Source organism: Ambystoma mexicanum, chromosome 3q, assembly GCF_040938575.1.
Source record: "Ambystoma mexicanum isolate Mex_15411 chromosome 3q, UKY_AmexF1_1, whole genome shotgun sequence".
In the NCBI taxonomy this organism is placed as follows: Eukaryota; Metazoa; Chordata; class Amphibia; order Caudata; family Ambystomatidae; genus Ambystoma; species Ambystoma mexicanum.
The window spans coordinates 207,087,668-207,103,800 of NC_090926.1; the positions used below are offsets into that span (position 1 = coordinate 207,087,668).

General features: G+C 48.1%; 1 protein-coding gene across 2 annotated transcripts in view; it reads left to right on the plus strand.

The window, feature by feature from the left end:
* The window catches only part of LRP1 (LDL receptor related protein 1), a 1,300,039-nt gene that overhangs the window by 1,041,954 nt on the left and 241,952 nt on the right, over positions 1–16,133 (plus strand). The window lies entirely within an intron of this gene.

A 16,133-nucleotide genomic window follows, 5' to 3' on the forward strand; every position in this document is an offset into this window, starting at 1 on the left:
GCCCAACCCACTCTGCCGGACACACCTTGGATGCTCTCATCTCAACAGACATCCCTCTCTCTACTCTTCATAACCCCTTTCTTCTGGTCTGACCACTCTCTCCCCACCTTGACCTACCCTGTCCCCTGACGCCTCCGTCTGCGCTGAGTCTCCTTCTCCGTCATTCGTCCAATGAAGCGTGTCCCAGTCACTGCATTTGCCTCTTCCTTCATCCCTCCTCCGCCCCACTCATTAGACTCTCCTCCTAGCTAACCTCCATCGCTCTATCTCCAACACCCTGGACATCCTTTCCCCCATCATGAGGATCTGCATGAAGCTTGCCTCCAAATGTAGCTCTTGGTAAGACTCTGACTTGGCCGATTTGAAACGCAAGTGCAGAGCGGAAGTGGCAGGCCTCTAGCTCATCCTCTGACAAACTGGCCTGCCTCCTACTCCAAAGGCAATACTGTCTCTCCATCTGCTCCAAGAAGAGGGCTCAAGTCTGAGTCCGCCTCTCTGGAGCAACCACATGGCAGAAGTCTTCACAATCTGCAGGAACTCCAGCTTCAGATGGGTGATATACCACAACTGAACTCAAGCACTGGGAATAAGGTCTCCGGAAGGGGGTGTGGACTTGGAGATCTTTCACCAACTGCCTGAGGTCTTATGGGCAAGAAACCACCCTTGTTTGTTTGTTAAGGGGAGGGAGGGGCTAGAAGGGAGGGGAACGGTCAGGGTTATGAGGACATTCTAGGTGTTAGTGACTTATATTGGTGGTCCTTGTTTTCGTTATGTTTAAATGCTAATAAATACCAAAGTAAAAAAAAAGAATCTTCAGGAACTTGTCAACCCTACCGCAGTCTCTTCCTCCCTCCCAAGCCCTCTGCTCTGCACTGGCCACCCACCTTTCCTTCAAAACTCTGGACATCCTGTCCTCTGTCATCTGATCTCCCCCCGCCCCTCCAAACCTTCTCTTGCCTCCCTGGTCTCCCCCATACTCTCCTCTTTCTCTCTCATAGCACCAGATGAGATCTCTAAAGTGTTCTGCTCTATGAAAGTCTCCTCTAAACAGGTGCACCCCTGCTTCTCCAGAACCATCAAGGACAGCAGTGCCTCTCTTGCTCCAGCCTTGGCTGACCTCTGCAATCACTCATTTGCCACTGATTCCTTCCCCTCAAGCACTCTCTTGTGCACCCTCTACTAAAAAAGCTGTCTGCTGAGCCTTCTTGCCCGGCTATCGCCCTATCTCTATCACCCCTTTTTTGCGAAAAATCATGTAGAAGCTGGTCGCCCCCCCGAATTGATCACTCATACCGAAATGGCCGCCTGCCTCCACGACCACCAGTTCGGTTTTAGGGCTGCCAGGTGCTTGGAAACAGCTCTCCTGAACACCTGTGAAAACCTACTCTAACCTGGGCTTTTCTGAGCCTCCTCCAGCTCTCTCCTGCTTTTGACACCGTAATCCACTGCATCCTCATAAACCTTCTCCACGATACCCTTGGCATCACAAACTGGGCCCTGGCGTGGCTGACCTTCCTTTCAAACAGACCTTCCCAAGTACAAATGGGCCATTTTCTCTCCTCCACCTCACTCTCTACCTGTGGCGTCCCTCAGGGCTCTATCCTATCGCATTGGCTCTTCAACATCTACCTGGCCCCTCTAGCCGACCTGATCTCCACTTTCTCCCCTCATTTCCAGTGTTATGCAGATGACATACACTCCTCTGTCAAGCTGCCTTCCTCTGCCGCCTCCTCCCTCATACCTGACTGCTATTCAGGCATGATGCACTGCCAATGATCTCGGCCTTAATGCCAGTGAGCATAGATCCTTCTCATTGGGATGCCTGCCCCCCCCCAACTCTCTGGCCTGACCCCCTGGGTCTCCCTCACCCACTTGTGAGGCAAACCATCTTTGGATCATCTTTAACTCCTCTCTTGCTTTCTCTCTATACATCATGGGCCATGCCAAGAAGTCCAAAGTTAAATCTCCTCCGGGGCATTCTCCCTTTCCTCAAGAAGCTCAACGTCTTTAGAGCTCTGGTTCTCTCCAGGCTAGACTACTGCAACAGCCCCGTCCTCAACCTGCCTCTTTCCTCCCTTCAGCTAATCCAGAATAGGACTGCTCAGAGGCTCACCACCTCAGGATCCCTGGTTCTCTCCTGGCTGGACTATTGCAACAGCTGCTTTCTCAACCTTCCTACTTCTACTCTCCGTCCTCTACAACTCATCCAGAACAGAACCACAAGACTTATCCTTGGCCTCAAGCCCAAGAACCGCAAGACATCCTTGGCCTCAAGCCCAGGGACAGCATCTCTCCGGCGCTTAAATCCCTCCACTGGCTCCCCTTTGCTGCAAGGATCCAGTTTAAGACGCTCCGCATAATCCACAAGGCTTTCTGGGGCTGAGGCCCGCACTATCTACAATGCTCTCTTCCTAAATACTCTTCCCCTCTAGAGTCCTCTGCTCATCCTCCAACCCTCTGTGGGTGATTCGCTCTCACAAACAGAGATTTGGGGGTAGATCTTTATCCTCTGCTGGGGCCTCCCTCTGGAACAGCTTCCCTGTCTCTTTATCTTGAGTTGGAGCACCTTAAGTTCCGGAAACTCCAAGACCCTTGCTCTTCTCTGACTGGTTCACCTCCAGAACCTTACAGGTACCAGGCTCCCCTGCGAGTTTTTGCATTTGCCTCCGTGCCACTGCCCTATTTAAGCATTACTGCACTTTCTACTTATGCTCCATGAGCGAGGCAATCTCTCTGCACTTAACCCAGGGCCCTGTTTATTTATTTTTATTTAATTGTTTTTTTAGAACATGCCTAATACCGTACCTGAGTTTGGTATCAAGCACGGATCAAGGTTCGCACCTCTGTTGCTCTTCCAAGACAAGCACGTTGCCCCTGTCCTATCCTCTGTTCATTCCGTTGGACTGGATGTGCTTGTTGCCCCCACCCCCTGTTCCTCGCACCTCCGTCTGTACGCATACGTTACCTAAATGTACTAGGACTAGTAAGTGTCTGTCCCGTCCCCCCAACCCGCCTTTCATATGTCGCCCACCCTTGCTGGGTCAAACTGGTACACCTCATGCACTTGTACTAGGAGAAACGCCGTCAGGCCTAGTATGCTAGTTTCTCTGTCTTGACCATTCGGAATCTTCAAGGCCCAAGAATGACTACTTTATTCCCTTGTTTCATTCCCGCCTTGAAGTGCTTTGAAGCACTCAACCTGTGTATAAGCGCTATATAAATAAACAATTACAATTACATTTCTTGGCGTCGAGCCCAGGGACTGCATCTTTCTAGCCCTAAAATCTCTCCACTGGCTCCCGGTGACCGCAAGGATCAAATTCAAGACCATTTGCATCATTAACAAGTCTGTCTGGGGCCTGGGACATCTTTACATCCAGCTTTCCCTCCCTAAATACCTCCCAGCCAGAGTCATTCGGTCTTCTGGCTCCAACTGTCTGCAGGTCAAAGGCTTGTCCAAGCAGAGAGTGGGAGGTTGATCCCTTTCCTTGCCTGGCTCCTCCCTCTGGAATGGCCTCCCTTCCCCCTCAGACTTGAGCCGGATCTTCTTAAATTTCCAGAAACTTCTGAAGACTTTCCTTTTCTCCTTTTCCTTCCCTCTCCCCCTCACTTGCGTTCTCTCTATCTGCCGCTGCGACTGGGGCCTGGTCGCTTCAGAGTCATACATGGGCCAGACCACCCCCTACCATTCCCCCAGCAACCTTTTCCAGCACTTGCCCTCAGGCTTCCTTTCCCGGACTTGCCCAACTTGGTCCTCCCTGTCCACCGCACCTATCCTCCTTTTCCCCCAACTAACCCTAGCACTTGATACCTTAGTCCACCCAACACTTGCCTGCCCCCACTTTTGGGGGTACCCCACTCCTGTACTTCTCCCTCTACCTCCTCCACCTTGTACTTACCACCTTGTCATGTACGTGCATGGTAGGATTGTCACAAGGCCAATATAACCGTTTTTGTTCCTCTATTTTGATTCCCATGCTCCCCTGCAAATCCCCCCCTTGCACCGCCTCTTGTCTTGTGGCGCCTGGAAACACCTGTGTAAATGCACTATACAAATGTTCAATATATAAATATAATATTTCATCAGCTGGGTAATGAAATACAAGCCTGCCCTGTCTCCCTCTTCAGAGCACAAAGCAAAAGGCCTTAACCAAGGGCTCAGAAGTGACACGCCGACCCAAGCATCCAGGTGACAAGTCGCTATCACAAGAAAAGCAACCAGCTCAATACGTTTAAATACATTTTCCCTCAGTTTCAACACTTTTTATCCCACCTTGCCCCATGCACAATGTTTTAATAAGGTCCCAGAAGCAATCGCTGTGCTCTCATTCTGTATCGTTTGCCAGCACATTTGTAGACATAGGGCTAAAAAGTTGAAGTGGTGGTCTCTTTTCTGATGGGTGATGTGTGTAGGGCAGTTTCTAGGGACTGACAAACTGGGCAAAAAAGGTCTGGGACACAGTTGAGGGTAAGTAGCGCAACAGGGACAGCCTGTTAAATCTCCCACCTGGGTAAGCGACTTGATCCTTGGCATTTAAACATAATTTACACTATAATTTAACTTGTAGCAGCAGTACATGCACAGAGGCAAGGGACAAAACGTGCCCTTCCCAAATCCATCTACCCCCGATGATGCAGCCAATGGCTTAATATTCTGCTCTGTTTTTTTAAAAAGGCTCCTACCGCCCAATTTGGCATCTTTGGTGGACTGAAAGGGCTGTTTGTGTAGGCACTTTTTCTATCACTTAGAACACCTTTTTAAGCAAACGGTTAAAAGGCGAAAGAATGGAATAATTCAAAGTTCTTTCTTCACACACATTTAGAATGGAGGAGATGGCGGCAGCTGTAAGTATTTTGATTCTCCAGCATTGGATCTTTCATGGATTCACATGCTTAGAATATTCCCCGTCATCAGGCTGGGAAACATCGCTGCCTTTATAAAGTCGTTTTCCATAGGAATAATGTTGACCCTTTTGTGTCCTATGTCGTTTTGGGCCACTTACGCCTGCCCCAATAGGACGTAGCCATATAAATATCCCCGCCCCCGCGGCTCCCTTCAGATTTCAACCGTCTTCCAAAGTAGTGGGATTACCCTGTGTCATCTGCTATTTTACAAGGTTGACTTTTTGTTTTCTTTCCCAATGTCTGGGAAGGCGTTATTCTGTCTGTGTGCTACATGCAGATTAAAAAAGGTGTACGAAGGGGATGGACATATGGACTGTCTGTATTGTCTCCATCCTCATCATTCGGCGGACAATTGTGAAATTTGTAAAGGCTTCTCGCAGAAGACCCTGAGAGACTGAAATAGACGTCTGGTGATGTGGCTGAATGACGGGGCGGGAGCGTACCCTCCCTCGGAGGTAGGCTCTACACATAGTTTGGCCTCGAGAGCTAAATCTCCGGTGGTCTCCCACCGCTCTATATCTGCAGTTCCGCCGGCGAAGAAGTCGCGTTCGGAGAAAAGTTCCTCTGAGAAACATTCTACGAGGGAATCGTCATCAAAAACAAAAGCTTCTTCTTTTTTCTCCTCATCAAAAAAGGAGAGAAGAGACCTGTTAAAGCCCTCCTCAGTTGACCATCAAAGGTCATCCTCGAGTCGAGATTCGTCAAAACATAAGGCAAGCTCAAAAAAGGTGGGAACGCCTCAGGATTCTGCGCAACAACCACCGTTGTCGTCGACGGGCGTTCGATTGTCGACACCCTCCTTACCATCAACGCAGGGCATTCCAGCAGTAGCTCAGTCGATTCAGACAACGACGGTTAAAAAGTTGACCTCGTCGATGGTGGCCCCTCAGCAAGGCTTGCGACCGGAGGTATTCGATCCGATCTTACCAGAGACCCTGTTGCAAGAGGAAGCAGCTTTTTCCATATCATCCGTAGAAGATGACCGCGAACCGGTGGCTGGGCCAACGGAGCTTGGATTACAGGGGGTCAGCTCGTTGACGGTTACGAGCGGGCGAAGTATCCCAGTTACAGCGCCTTTACTCAACCCCCAGGCGATGTTATCCTTGGAGGTATTGTCTACATTACAGACTCTATTGAGCCGATTGGACGCAAAGTTGCCTCAAGTTGGTGCTCCAGCAGTGCTACATGCTACGCCAGCTGACGACGAGCCAGGTCCTTCCCCCCGGTCAATGGCTAGGGTATCAACAGCCCTTCTGGTTAATGAAAATCCTCCACGCTCACACCCGGAGGAAGGAGAACTACCAGAGTCCGAGTTGGAGCGAGAAGAGTCGTTATCCGACATATCATCCCCTTCAAGGGACCTGACATGGGAGTCGGAGGCTGAGATGGAAGCTCCAAGAAGTCCGGCTCAACCGTCACCGCCGGATGACATCGGTTCCTTCCACACAATGATGGGTAAGGCATGTACCGAGTTTGGCCTGGCCCAGGAGGAGGAAAAGAAAGACTGTTTCTTGTTTGATCATATGAGGAAGAGGAGGAAGTCAGTGTTTTTGGTCCCCATTTTAGATCACGTATGGCAAGAGGGGTTATGAACAATGCACCATCCGTTCTCGGAGCCAGCGGTTGAAGGTAGACTGGAAAAGAAATGTAAAGCTCCGGAGTCTACTCCAAAATGTTTGTCTTCTCAACCTTCTCCGGAATCAGTGGTATCGGTAGCTGCTGCAAGAAAGGCGAGGTCAAAGCATAAATGTGCTACCCCTCTGGACAGCGAGGCCAGGAGACGAGATGCCTTTGGCAAGAAGGTAGTGTCGATGGGAGCAACAATGGTAAACGCAGCCAACTCTCTGGCTATTATGGCGAGATACGACAGAGAGATGTGGCATCGTTTAGCCCCCATACTGGAACATCTACCGGATGAGCACAGAAAATCTGCTATGTTGCTGGTGCATGAGGGGGAAGAGGCGTCAAACCACTCAATGAACATCGCTGTAGACCTGGCAGAATCAGGTTTTAAACAAATAAACAATGGAGTGGTTTTGAGGAGGCAAGACTGGCTCAAATGCATGAACTTTCGACCAGAAGTACAATATAAATGCCTTTTGAAGGGGAACAACTATTTGGAGAGAAAGTAGACGAGGCCTTGAAAGGTATGAAGGAAGACTCGGACACAGCACGCTCTCTTGAAGCCCTTCAAAGCGGCAGAGGTTTTCGTTCTTTTCGTCCCTTTAGAGGGGCGTCAGAAAATTCCTGATTCGTGTCATCCAGAGACCGGGGCTTTAGTAGGCCGTCATACCCCTCTCAAGGCTATAGGCAAGCTACCCAAACTGCTCGAAAAGGTTGAGACTATCAAGCTTCAAGAAGAAGAGGAGGTTATACATCGTCCACGAAGGGCAAACAGTCAAAGAACCAGCAATGACGAGCTTCAGAACGTCCTGGGGGGCAGTGTGTCTCGCCATGTCGACGAGTGGGAGAAGATAACATCACACCGGTGGGTATTGGACACAGTGAAGCTAGGCCATTCTTTGCAGTTCAAAAGCAGGCCATCGCACATTCCACCTGTTATTCGGCGCAGCCCCATCTGCAAATATTACAACAAGAAGTAGTGCTTATGCTACAAAAAGGGGCTATAGAATTGGTCCCGGTGGCCGAGAGAGGTCAGGGGGTTTACTCCCGGTACTTGTTATGAAAAAACCCAATGGCAAGTGGCGCCCCATTCTAGATCTTAGAGATCTCAACAAAACACTAAAAAAATCTGAAGTTCAAGATGCTTACACTTCAGGAAGTTATCCGATCTATCCAACTGGGGGATTTTCTGGTGTCGTTAGATCTGCAGGACGCATATTATTTTTTTTAAATTCAGTTTTTATTAGTTTTCAAGAAGAAGAAAAGCAAGCTTATGCATATAATATACATTGGGCACACGCCCATAACAACTTCAAAGTATAACGGAGACACAAGGCTTAATGCTTTCGAACCCCTTCCACCTCCCCCATTCTCGGGTCTCAATCAACACATTATAAGGGTCCTTTCTGTGGGCAACACCAGCCGGGCCCGTGGCCAACTATATACAATCGCCTCCCATGATTCCCATCCAAGGGGGTCCACACAAAAGAATTCGTTTCGGGCCGGGTGGAGAAGCTGGGCTGCCCTCAGGGCTTGACCTCCATGTTGGGAAACGCCTCCATGAATTGCAGCCAGTCGGTTTCGATCTGCGCACTTGAGCCTTGTATTGCGGCCGTTAGTTTATTCATAAGGTAGATGTCCTTGGCCACTGCCACCCACTCCCTCTTTGTTGGAAGGGCAGGTCTTTTCCAGGTCCTGGCTCGAGCTGCTCTAGCTGATGACAATAGCGAGTGTGTCACGTCCGGTAGCTTTTCCCAGTGCTCATCTCTGTGTTGCAGGCCGAAAATCACCAGTATGGGGTCCAGACATGCTTCGTCGACACAGAAAATTCTTGAGGTTTGTAGTTGGACGAACCCACTATCAATTCAAAGTACTCCCATTCGGACTAAAGTCATCTCCCAGGACGTTCACAAAGTGTTTGGCTCCAGTAGCAGCTTGGTTAAGAAGACAAGGTCATCATGTTTACCCTTATCTGGACGATTGGTTGGTAAGGGGTTCGTCGCCAATAATGGCGCGAGCAAGTCTAAGGGCCACCATGCAACTTCTTCAACAGTTAGGATTTGTGGTCAACTTCGAGAAGTCCTCCTTAACTCCCTCAAGGAACTTGGTGTTTTTGGGTGCGGAGTTCAAAACGCAGTCAGGATTGGTGAAACCATCTGTAGAGAGAGTTCACAAGCTCAGGCTGCAGGCAAAAGAGTGGATAGTCAACACCAGGGTGTCGGTGTTGGGCAGAAACCTGTGCAGTTCCCTGGGGGACCACTGCAAAAAGTTTAAGACCACAGGAGTAAGCAGTAAACCCAATTGGTAGCAGTCTGCACCACCCAGATTTACCTGGTAGCTGTGGCTGAGCAGTCAGACTTCTCTCAAGAAGAGTTAGGCAGTATATAGAGTATACACAATAGGGCCAAAAACACAGTAGGACAAGCAAACACTGACCAGAGATTTGGTATAAAAGTAAATAATTATTTATTTAAAAACACACTTGTAAAAATACACTGACACTAATATGTCAAGCAAGTTCAAACAGTCACTATAAGTATATACACCTCCCTAGTTAATTATTCGACAAGTCTAGGTTAAGACACCACTTGTTTAGCAAAACAGAGGTGAGCGCGTAACCGTACATGGCACTCCAATAATTTGTTTAAAAAGGGAGAGAAAAGGCAGAATAGGAAAATAACACGGTGCAAACACTTTTAAGAAACCACAGCAAGTCAAGAAAGGCAGGGTCTACTGTAGAGCAAAAAGTTCGTAGGCCAGGTCCACTCTTGGAGAGAGCAAAGCGGAATGTGCCCAAGATCACAAAGTGGAAATGCACTCAGTCTTTGCAGAAAAGTCGTAAAGAGGTTGGATCAGTTCAGAAAGGTAAAGTAAGCAGGTCCAAGGTCACCCCAGGATAGAGAGTCAAGGATTTACGGGACACCTTGGACAATCTGTTGCAAGGGAGACCAGGCGGGACACAGTACTTGAAATGGTGAGAAAGCTCCAGCGGGGGCAGTTCCTGGCAGCGGGTGCAAGTTGGGGCTTCGTCCAAGGGAAGAGAGGATCTCGACGTGGAGGAAAGCTGTAGGTCGTTGCACTGCCAGGGAAGAAACCAGCCGCGGAGTTCCCAGTTAAAAGGTACGACCCTTTTATTTGCGGTAGTGGTGAAGCGTGGCTATCCGGCCACCGGGGTGCTTGGCACGGGCAGTTCGACCACGAGACGATCCAGGAAGGCAAAAAAGGCGAACTGGTTGGTCCCACCAGCTCAAAGGGAAGAAGACACTCCTGGAAGAAGATCTCCTCTGTCGTCGGGGAAGTGGTGAGTTCGTACAGCAGGGCTCCACCAGTGGTGTCGTCATTGTAGATGGCTCAGCTTCTCCCCTCTTCAGATTCTTTAGGTCCTGTGGCGACTTCTGAAGTTCCAGTCCCCAAAGCCCTGCTTTTATGCAGCAAAACCCCCATTCATCAGCCTAGCTGTCACTCAAACATGCTAAGTGGTGAGCGGGGCGGCTCACCACTGGGCCAATCACACAAGAGTGCGACTTGAGTTGCTAAGGCAACTCAGTCCAGGGTGCCTAATCCCCCTCCCACACATCCTGTTGGCCCCTGACAGAGTGGCACCATTTGGAGGGCTTCTGTGGAGAAGCCTGCCAAAAAGTGGAAAAAAGGGCTTGACTTGGGTTAGAGTTTCAGAGGCGAACACAAACTCCATTTTAAAACCGAGTCCTGGCAAAAAGACCCAACCGGGGGAATAAATATTTAATAAATAACCCGGCAGTATCTTTAACATTGCACCAAAAAGTGGTGCGTTTAAAATGAATGGGGAAAATCCCATAGGAAATATTCTGGTGGAATATTTCACGTGGTATCCACTGCCACCAGCCAGAAACTCGACAAGGGGGGACTGGACAGTGCCCCCTTGGAAAACAGACCCAGGGCAATCGAATTACCCCTACCAGTACTTCCACAACATAATGGTTTGTACTGGTTCTGTTCACAATTTGAGACTAGTAAAGCCAATGGTGACTTTACATGCCCTGGGAGACAGTAGTCAGTCCCAGGGTATGGAGTCTTTGTTTTGGGGTCACTATGACACCCCTGTGTTACTGCACTGAGGGTGCTGTGTAACACACATACCAAAAACACATGAAGCCCTATGGAGTAAAAGACCCCATAGCCCATAAAACACATTACATAGTCAAAGGACATTCTCAAATCATGTCTAAGAGTGGGAGAAAAAGAGTCTCACTCTTGACAGGAGAAAAAAATAAACCCCAAAAATCCAGCAAAGCTGCTGGGGGACTTACTAGGTTTGGGAAATTAGCCTGAACAGAGAATTCTCCCTAACACTCGGTAAGGAAATATATGTCACTACTAGGGGCCATGGCGTTGTGTATCGCCTTAGTAAACGACTGCTGTCTCTTCATGAGACCAATTCAAGAATTTCTGGCAGACCGATGGTCCCAGAGTTGGGGGCTTTGGTCGGACAAATTGACTATCAGCAACAAACTGCTACTACTACTGCGATGGTGGCAACTCTTCGAAAATCTATCGGGAGGGATGCCCCTGCAGGAACCAGAGTTTCAAATGACGATAGTGACGGATGCTTCTCTGACTGGATGGGGAGCGCATCTGGGGTCCCTACAAGTGCAAGGTCTGTGGTCATCAGAAGAGTCAACCCTTCATATCAAAGTGCTGGAATCGAGGGTGGTACGTTGGGCCCTGAAGTCCTTTTTACCACACATAAAAGGGTCGGTCGTGAGAATATTGACGTACAATACGACGACAATGTTCTACCTGAGAAAGCAGGGAGGTACATCTTTCCAGAACACACTCGACCGAAGCTCAAGACATATGGCATTGGGCTATCGAACATGAGATAAGTATATTGGCCTGCCGGGAGTAAAAAATTTACAAGCGGACTCTCTCAGCAGAGAAATGAATCGGCTACACGAATGGGAGTTGAACGACCAACAGCTGGCGAAGGTTTTCAAAAAATGGGGACAACCTTCCCTGGATCTCTTCGCGACGAGAGAGAACAAGAAATGCGCGCAGTACGCGAGCAGGTGGCTGCAGCCCGACTCGCTGGGGGAAGCATTCTTCTTCCCGTGGATGGACAGGTTTGTGTATGCATTTCCCCCATTTCCACTCATATGACGAACTCTGCAATGGATTCACAAATAGTCATGTCGGGTGATCTTGGTGGCTCCTTATTGGGCGAGACAGTCGTGGTTCTCTGACCTCCTCCAGCTATCGATAGCGCAACCAGTGAGGTTCCAGAAGATCCCGAACCTTCTATCTCGGGACAAGGGGGCAGTGTGGCATCACAATCCGGATGGACTCAGCCTGACCGCCTGGCTCCTGACTTCTTGGAATTTGGTACTCTAACCATTTCATCGGACTGTCGTCGAATTTTACAATCCGCGCGGGCTCCATCCACGAACACTTCCTATTCATCTAAGTGGAGGAGATTCTGCATGTGGTGTAAGGATCAACCAGGTCTCGAACCCCTGAATATCGCGCCGGAACAGCTTCTTCCATATTTGCTGCACTTAACAGAAAGGGGTTTGTCTTTTTCGTCGATAAAGGTCCATTTGCCAGCCATTTCAAGGTTCACTCATAAAAGACATTCAACTCCACTGTTTAGTGATCGGTTAGTTAAACACTTCAGGAAAGGCTTATTTCGTACTTTCCTCCGAACTGGAGTCTTAACCTGATATTGACAGAACTAATGAAAGCTCCTTTCGAGCCTATGTCGTCGTCATCTTTAAAATTCTTATCGTGGAAATTGGCTTTTTTGGTGGCTATCACTTCGGCACGGCGACTTTCTGAACTACAGGCGTTAGTCATTGATCCTCCATACTGGAGATCTTTCAAAGACAAGGTGGTGTTAGTAACCAACCCTCATTTCATACCAAAAATTCCAACTGTCTTTCATAAGCATTCGTCTATTGTACTATTGACATTCTTCGCAACCCCCTTCATCTGTCGCAGAAAAAGCTCTCCATACATTGGATGTGAAAAGAGCTCTAAAGTTTTACCTTCATCGTACTCAAGATTTTAGAGATACAAAACAGCTATTTGTGGCTTATGGCCCTTTGGCAATGGGAAAAGCAGTCTCAAAACAAGGACTGGCTCGGTGGGTCTCGTCGACGATTGCCTATTGCCATTCGAAAGCGGGGAAACCGCTAGAAAAGCATTGAAAAGCCCATTCCACGAGATCCGCTTCGTCTTCGGCGGCATTGTGGTCCGGGATTCCGCTGGGAGATATCTGTCAGGTGGCATCCTGGTTGGTGCCACATACATTTACCCGTCATTATTGCCTGGAGCAGCGACATGCGGAAGATATACAGAGGGGACGAGCAGTCCTACGTCATCTGTTTCAGTGATGTAAGCCCTATAAAGGGACATATCCTTCTATCAATGTATCTTAATGTGTTTTTAATGTTAACGTACAACGACTAAAAGTTTTTTCCATGACAAAGGGCATGTGTGGCTATGATGGTATTGGTTTGCATGCACACCTCCAAAATAGGAGCACTGCTATACAATCTATTCTAAGCATGTGAATCCATGAAAGATCCAATGCTGGAGAAGGGAATAGTTTCTTACCTGTAACTCCATTTCTCCAGCATTGGTATCTTTCATGGATTCACATGCGCCCGCCGGCCTCCCCTGTATGCAAACAATTATACCCCAGGCTACTTTGGGGGGGTTAAAATCTGAAGGGAGCTGCAGGGGTGGGGATATTAATAAGGCTTCGTCCTATTGGGGCAGGCGTAAGCAGCCCAAAACAACGTAGATGGGACACAAAAGGGTCGACATTTTTCCTATGGAAAACATCTTTAAAAAGGTACCGAGGGTTCACAGCCTGACGACGGGGAATATTCTAAGCGTGTGAATCCTTGAAAGATACCAATGCTGGAGAAATGGAGTTACAGGTAAGAAACTATTCCCTTACTCACCGCCCTTGCTCTGATGTTTCCCAAGTGACTTGTCAGGTTGACCGGGGATAACTGGAGGTTGGTTTTCCTGCCGTTTGGTCCAGAAGATGATGCTCAGGAGCTGCGGTGCAAGGAAGATTCCGGTCGGGTCCAGGAGTTGAGTGCAACCCTTTCCAAAGAAGAAATGCAACAGGCACCGGTGCAGGACTATTCTGGAGACACTAACAGACTGGAGATAGCTGAACACGGGTGACAGCAGGTGTCTTTCCAGTTGCGAACAAAGACTGACCTCCAGGAAAGGGTCCCTTGATGCTCGGACACAAACTCTGCAGGAAGGCGACTTGTGGAATGAGCTGGCGACCCCCAAAGTTCCAGGTGAAAACGCGGAACGGCAGCGCTTTGGCACGGTAGCCCAATTCAGAGCTGGTCAATCCACCGGGTGTTCTAGGGATGGTTCTGAGGCTCTAGACTGGGTGGCCCCACCTGTCCAGGGGACGAAGCACAGACGAGAACCTTCTGAGATCAGGTGGTCCAGCAGGGCTTCACCAGGACAGTTACAGTAAACGTCTCCTGGCCTCTTCAGAATGAGTCCTCATGTCTTCATTCGGCTGCACAGCTACAACAGGATTCTTGGCTCCGTTTATGATCTGCCATAATGGCTGCAGAACTCCACTTTTTATCCTAAATTCAGGTGAGTGATCAAACTCATCCCTCCAATGTAAAGGATCTGCACCACTTACTCAACTTGCAGTGGTCCAATCGGGGACCACTTGTTAAGTAAGGTTTTCATAGCAATGATAAATCTTCCCGACGTTTGTCAACCCCAGAACATTTTGCTGGACTGGTAGATTATTTTTCCGTATATCTCAGTGAGTGGGAACCTTTTTTTATTGGTGTAATTTTTAAGACTCTCCATAGTGTCTTTTTAATAGCATCTGTTAGGGAGAATGTTCAGTTTCTGTGTTAATTCCCTTTAACCTTAGAGACCCCCAGCACTTTTGCTGGACTCTGGATTTTTTTTATTTTATCTCCTCAGTGAGTGGCCCTTTTTACCACTCACTATTTCTGTTTCACTGACTGAGATTTTAAATTCTTACTGTTTAATGGAGCCTGGTAAACTCCATAGGCATCTGCTTTTTGCATAGTGACACACAGCACCCTCTGTGCAGTGCCTCTGAGAAGTTCCTTGGACTTCTCTTAATGTTTAAATACATGTTCTAGTGTGAACTACAGTTCCCGAGAATAGTGGGATAACTTTTACCTTACTTACCTTTCTCTTTTGTAGATCCAACACACACCTCCCTATGTGGAGTACTGGGGAGATACATAGTAACCCCTTATCCCACTTATGTTAATTTTTGTTGCACTGACTTAAATGGCTGATGGCAGTGGTTACTTTTTGCTTCCTTTTGTACAGGTTGTTAGCAGGCTGATTTCTCAGTTGCAGTACAGCACCCACGGGTGACCATGTTTCCAAAATGGCCCTGTCTTCTTTTTTGACCATGTTTCATTTGTCAGTTCCTTCTGGGCTTTTACTTTGTTTAGACTAGGTTTGAGTCCTTTTTGTGTTTTGCCTTTGGCGGGCTTCGGTCCTGAATCCCACCCAGGCTTCAGTGTGTCTGGGAAGGCATGACGTGAGGGAGAAGCCTGAAACTTTGCTGTCCTTTGTCTGTACGTATGCCTGGCCGAACCCAGTTGTAACTGGGCGGCTGACTGTCCCGGAGGACAGTCAACCCGCTGGTGACTGACAGTTGTGTGCATGGGAATGAATGAAAGTCTGCATAAAAGGCGAGGATTTTAGGACTACAGTCAGTCAACCACTGGAACAAGACATCTGAGGAAGAGGATGAGCAGAGATGCCGGCAGCACATTGCAGGACCGCAAAGCACTGGTGAAGCCTTACAGCTGTGATGATCCCATTTTCACATCGACAGGGAAGATCCACCAACGACGACTCGCTCCCTTAGGCTGGTGGGACCAACTATTCTCAAGACATGCTTCATTTTGGCTGAACCCCCCGACTTGCTGTGGCCTTCCTGGGCTGCAATAGCCCAATATTGTAGTACACACATGGTCCAAAGAAAGACAAACACTATGTATTGTAAAAATAAAGGGTTTATTGAAATGCAAGTAGGCCAAGGTAAATCTTGGGTAAATAAGTACCATCCTATTATACATATAACCACATTTATAAAAACACAACACAATGCTTTAAAATACACAGACTAAACCATAGACCTTGTTTAGAAAACAGAGTATTTCTAGGGTAGTCAGACCGTATTAAACACATTTAGTGTAGGGAACGCCTATTCATGGGGAGTAAAAACCATTAGTTACTTTTAGATTACTTGCTGTAATAAAAAGGTAGTAGACCCTGTCTGTTATGTAGTGATACTAACGTAAGGAATTGCATAATCAACCAACTCTGTTACCAGGATACTTTTCTGAATTGTGGGACACTCATTCAAGAAACAGTATGTACCTATAATTACTGCAGGATAACAGTTATACCAGGTGAGTAAGACCTTATGGTGTAATATTCAGTTTCAGTTGCTTTTCATATCGGTGTAACACAGACGAAGGTAACCAAGAACTCTTTACACTAATTTAGGATGCACCAGGCAAACCAAGGTCAGCTACACCTAAAGAACACTTCAAGAATGGCAGAGAGCTATTCTA